Raw genomic sequence first — 6,000 nt, 5'->3', positions numbered from 1 at the left:
TCCATATTTATGCAAAAAAAAAAAATTCCTGGCCCTATTCTGAGGAAGATTGAGAAACATAGTGGAAAAATGGCCAGTTCAAGAGAAAAGGTGGGTAAAGGTATTTAAGGATTTTAGGGTAATTAGGTATGGGTTCCACTAGTTTAACTAAAAGGAAGAAGAATAAGGTCAATTATTCATACCTTGTGTTAGAATCTAAAGAAGAAAGTAAATATGAAGAGAACAAAGAGGAGATAGACACGAAAAATTTGGGGGAAGTTGAAAATTGTGAATTAGTGGAAATAGTGTTTGGGGGTTGTAATTTCATGGCTTCCCCTCCTTCTTTATGTTTGGGTCAAAATGAAATGAGTTCTCATGTGGTACTAAAGGAATAATGAATTCAAGCTAATCATGATGATACGATCTCTCCTATTGTGATCAAGGAAAAAGAAATTCAAATCTACCATCATAATGTTGAGGATGAGGAGCTAGGACAAGTCATTAGGCTTTTTGACTTTGAAGAGTCAATTAGGCATGACTTGTTCATCTCTCTAAAATATGTTGAAGGTATCGATACTGAAGGTATGTCTCATGGCCTAAAACAAAATGATATAAGGGACAAGTCTTTCTAGGAGGAAAAAGAGAAGAGACAAGTGAGGATTCCAATGCTACAAGTGGTTGATGAGGAGTTCAACGCCAAGCTAATAGAGGAAGACATAAATTATTTGGTCATTGATCCTTTTCATGGTGTTTTACAAACTGCTAAAGTTTTTTCCCTCCACTCACTTAGTCTAGATAAATGGGCATTTCATTCCATCAAAATATTGAATTTAAAATGTAGAGATCTTAAAGGGAAAATTTAGGAGATGCAACATAAAGAGGAAGAACATGGTAAAAATAAGGAGGTAGAGTGTAATGTTACCATGTTTTAGCCTTTACGTTCTCCAAAGTCTAAGTGGAGGATAAGAGAAATTAAAGTCATTCAATTAAAAATTAAAAGGTGACTTTGTATTAATAGCTTCTAGGGTATATATTAATTATTGGAAGGACAGAAGGCTCTCATGATTTAATTAATTATTTCCAAGGAGGGATTTCTAGAGAATGCATTAATTATTGGAAGGAGGAATATTATAGCTCTTGTAATTAATTAATGTTTTAGTTCCTTCCAGAAGGATAAAGAAAAGGATAAATAGGGCTGAAAGTCTCATTGCTGATCATCGGATGATTATGACTTGCATTTGATAAGAGCTTGGATGTGTGAATCACACTCTTTTTTTTGGCAATAGAGGATGTCCATTCTATGTTGTAAAATTTTAGACGTCATTCTCTTAGGGTTTGGCCTTTGGAATACATCTCTTTGTAATTGATTGCAGCATTCTCAGCATTAATATAATTTTAGCCTTGGTTCAGCTTTTGGGCATTCCTGGGTGCTCATTATAGTGGTATCAGAGCTATAAGTCCTACCATCCTATGGAGGTCTTAAGAATTTCTGTTTGAGAATGTGATAAGGGCTTTATAATTTTTGCAATACTAGAGCAAGACAAAGTAGGAGTTCGGACTCGCTTAATGGACAAGATAGTTCATTTGTGTAGAGGGACATACAATCCAGTCATACAGACACAGAGGAGACATTCTTTGAACAAGATAGCAATATGGGTGATCGAGATGATAGAAATACTAGTTTTGACCAAGAAAATGTAATATTCAGGTTATTGGGTACATTAGAGGAGGGGCAGGGAATGCAACGGGGGAAAAATAGGTGAACGAATATGATGTTGCAACTAATGGCTAGACAAATGGGCATCAATATTAATCTAGGTGATGCCAACAATGGAAACAAAAATAATAGGGGTAATGATAATGGAGGCCGAGACAATATTAATGGTAATAATGGACATGAAAACAATGGAAATGAGGTTGATAACTTTAGACATGTTGCATGACAAACTCGAACAACTAGCTTGAGACATCTTCTACCCACCTTTCCACCCAGAGAACCAGTTCAACCGATTAATGAACCACAGATTGTAGAGTTATAGGATCAGTTTAGGAGGGATTGGGAGGCCAGTGGGCCAAAGTTTCAAGTGGATATCTCTCTCAAAGATTACTTGGACTTGAGGATGAGAAACATGCCCAGATCAGGAGGACAAAGTCAAAACTTTGAGTTGAGAAAGAAAGTGGGGAAACTTTCTTTACCTTATTAAGATGCTTCAGGGAAGATGACCGCATGAGCTTGGGTGCAAAAGATGGATACATACTTGCAGCTAAATCCCATGCTTGAAGAGGAGGCTATAAAGTATGCAACTATTCACTTGGATGGACCAGCACATGAGTGGTGGCACCATGGCATGGTAACCTTGGGACATAATCAGATCACATCTTATGAGGAGTTTACTGAGAAGCTCATAGAGAGATTTGATAGTAGGGACCTTGAATTATAGTTTAAGGAGCTGGCACAACTCAAGCAATGGGGATTAGTTGAAACATATATCAGTGAGTTTCAGAGGTTAGCTGTGTTGGTCACATATATTTCAGAGAGGAGGTTAGTAGTGTTGTTTATGGATGGACTCTCAAAACCCTTGCAAGGATGGGTCAAGGGACATAACCCAGGTACGTTGTAGGAGGCCACTAAAAAGGTTCATGACTTAGCACCTTCTTCATCTAGGAGCAGATTTCAGCACAAGGATTCTTATATGAAAAAGGACAAGAAGAAGGACAAAAAATGTTTTCACAAGGATGCTCTGTCCAAAAGAGATAAGTTGGATAATGACACCTTGAATGATTTAAGAAAGAAAAAGTTATGTTTTCATTGTAGAGAGCCTTGAGATTTATCTCATAAGTGTCCTCTCAATGCTAAGGAAAATCAAATGGAGTATTTCTCAGCAAAAGAGTCATAGTCAGAGAGAGAGAATCAACACTCAAATTTAGATGAGGATAGCACTATAGAGGAGAGTAGCATTCCAGAGGATGAGAAGTCATTAGCATGATTAACAAGGGCTCAGAAGGCAATCACATTTAAGGTCAGAGGTACTATCCAAGGGCAGAAAGTGATCTCACTCATTGACACTGGAGCTACACATAATTTTATAGATTCACAATTTGTAGCCAAGAGAGGTCTACAGATTGAGGAGAATGCCAGATTTAGAGTTATGGTAGCTAATGGTGACAAACTATTATGCACTCAGAAGATATCTAATCTTCACATCAGGTTTGGAGATGGCTATGAGTTGGAAGATGAGTTCTATGTGGTAGACATGGGAGACTATGATATCATCCTTGGCATGGTATGGATGGCCTCACTAGTAGAGTTCACACTTAACCTAGCAAAATTGGAGATGAAGTTTCAGTATGAGGGAAGAAATGTGGTACTTAGAGGACTTTTAGATGGGAGTTGCAGAGTAGTTTCCTTGAGGAGAATGCAAAAACTTTTTCGGCATAGTAACATAGAGTGGGCAGCAAAACGCTTCACTATGCCAACTTCACAAGAGCCACAAGTGAAGAGTCATCCACTAGAGATTCAGGATATACTTGATAGGCACACTAAGGTATTTGGAAAGATTTCACATGGGGTTCCTCCTAACAGAGGGATAGAACATGTTATTGAGCTTGTAGAGGGAGCCAAACCAATCATGATTACTCCCTATCATCATCCTAAGAAACATAAGGATGAGATAGAGAAGGAAATTAAGGAGTTGTTGGAAATAGGGCATATCAGGCCTAGTAAGAGTCCCTTTTCTTCAGCAGTAGTGTTGGTAAAGAAGAAGGATGGGACAATGCGCATGTGCATTGATTATAGGGCATTAAACATGAAGACCATTAAGAATAGATATCCCATCCCACGAATAGATGAGCTAATTGATGAGTTACATGGTGCATGCTTTATTAAAAAGATTGATCTACGGTCAAGGTATCATCAGATCAGGATGAGGGAGGAGGACATTGAGAAGACAACTTTTTGGTGTCACAATGGCCACTTCGAGTTTTTGGTTATGCCATTTGTGCTAACCAATGCCACTGCTACATTCTAGAGTTGCATGAATCAAGTATTTAGGGAGCAACTTAGGAGATTTTTTTTAATTTTCTTTGATGACATTTTAGTTTTTAGTAGGACTTGGGAGGAGCATTTAAAACATCTTGAGATGGTGTTGTCTACTTTGGAAAAAGAATCATTATATGCCAAGGAATCTAAGTGCAAGTTTGGGATGATTGAGCTACTATATTCTTGACATATTATCAGTGTAGAGGGAGTTCGGGTAGATCCTAAAAAGATTAGGGCTATTTTTGATTGGCCTACTCCAACAAATCTTACATAGCTTAAGGGATTCCTTGGTCTCTATGGATTTTATAGGAGATTTGTTAAAAGATTTTCACAGCTCATTACACCCTTGACAGACCTTACCAAGATAGGGGCCTTCACATGGACAGATGTAGCTCAAAGAAGATTTGATCATTTCAAGAAGGTGATGTCATCATGTCTAATACTAGCTCTACCAGATTTCACAAAGCCATTTGAGCTTCATTGTGATGCATCAGGAGATGGCATCGAAGCAGTCTTGATGTCGGAGAAGCATCCCATTGTTTTTGAGAGTAAGAAGCTTTGTGGAGTGGAGAGAAGCTATTCCATATATGATCAGGAGATGTTGGCTATAATGCATGCATTGGCTAAGTTTAGGTCCTACCTAATTGGGGAAAAGTTTGTTATCAAAACCAATCACAACAGCATCAAATACTTCATTAACCAACGTGATTTGAATGATAGACAACAGAAGTGGATCACGAAGTTGCGAGCTTATGACTTTGACATTGAGTTTGTCAAAGGTAAGAAGAATGTGGTTGCAAATGCCTTATCCAGGAGGCCTCATATTTGTGCTCTAGTTGAAATTACAGTAGTTTGGAGAAATAAGATCATAGAAGAATATGCAAGGGGCACTTGGGCTTTTGGAGTAATTGCAGGAACCATACATGATGATCACTATATGGTGATGGATGGGTTGATAAAGTTTTAGGGCAGGATATATTTGATTCCTTCATCACAATTTAAGGAAGTAATACTGAAGGCATTTCATGGTGCACCTACAACATGACATCTAGGGGTCTTTAAGACCTACAGGCAGATCCGTGAATGGTTCACATGGAAAGGGCTCAAGGATGATGTTCAAAAGTATGTTAGGGAGTGTACAATTTGCCAGTAGAATAAGGGAGAGCACACATATCCTACAGGGTTGTTACAACCTTTGTCCATTCCAAATAGGAAATGGGAAAGTATTTCTATGGACTTCATCACCAGGTTACCATGAGTACAAGGGAAAGATTGCATCTATGTGATAGTTGACTGACTGACAAAGTTTTCTCACTTCTTCGCTATTCCATCCACTTATACAGCAACATAGGTGGCTGATCTTTTCTTTAGAGAGATATTCAGATTACATGGGCTACCTACTTTCATTATTAGTGATAGGGATGGTAAATTCATGAGCACTTTTTGGCAAGAGTTGTTTAGGTTGTGTGGTACTGAACTTACACCTAGCACTAGCTATCATCCATGGATAGATGGGCAGACAGAGATTGTGAATAAATGGGTGGAAGGATATCTTAGGAACTATGTTACTACATTGTAGAGGGCTTGGGTCAAATGGTTACATATGGGAGAGTACTGTTATAACACCACTTATCATATATCCATTAAGATGACTCCATTCATGGCAGTGTATGGTTATGAAGCACCTAGCTTCTTGGATCTAGTTTTAGGATATAGTAGAGTGCCCAAAGAAAAAAACTTCTTCAAGGATAGTTAGGATATTTTGAGAGTGCTCAAAGAGAATATACAGCAAGCCCAAAATCAGAAAAAAATGTATGTTGACCAGCACCAGATAGAGCATAATTTTGAAGTTGGGGATATGGTTTACTTGAAGCTACAACCATATAGACAGTCATCACTCAAGAAAAGTGGAGTAGAGAAGTTGAAGCCTAGGTTTTATGGCCCCTGCAAAGTGATCCACAAGGTGGGTGAGGTTGCTTATG

The sequence above is a fragment of the Cupressus sempervirens genome, chromosome 1, assembly GCF_028749045.1.
Source record: "Cupressus sempervirens isolate cs-2001-9-10 chromosome 1, ASM2874904v1, whole genome shotgun sequence".
Lineage (NCBI taxonomy): Eukaryota > Viridiplantae > Streptophyta > Pinopsida > Cupressales > Cupressaceae > Cupressus > Cupressus sempervirens.
Note: the sequence above shows the minus strand (reverse complement) of the source record.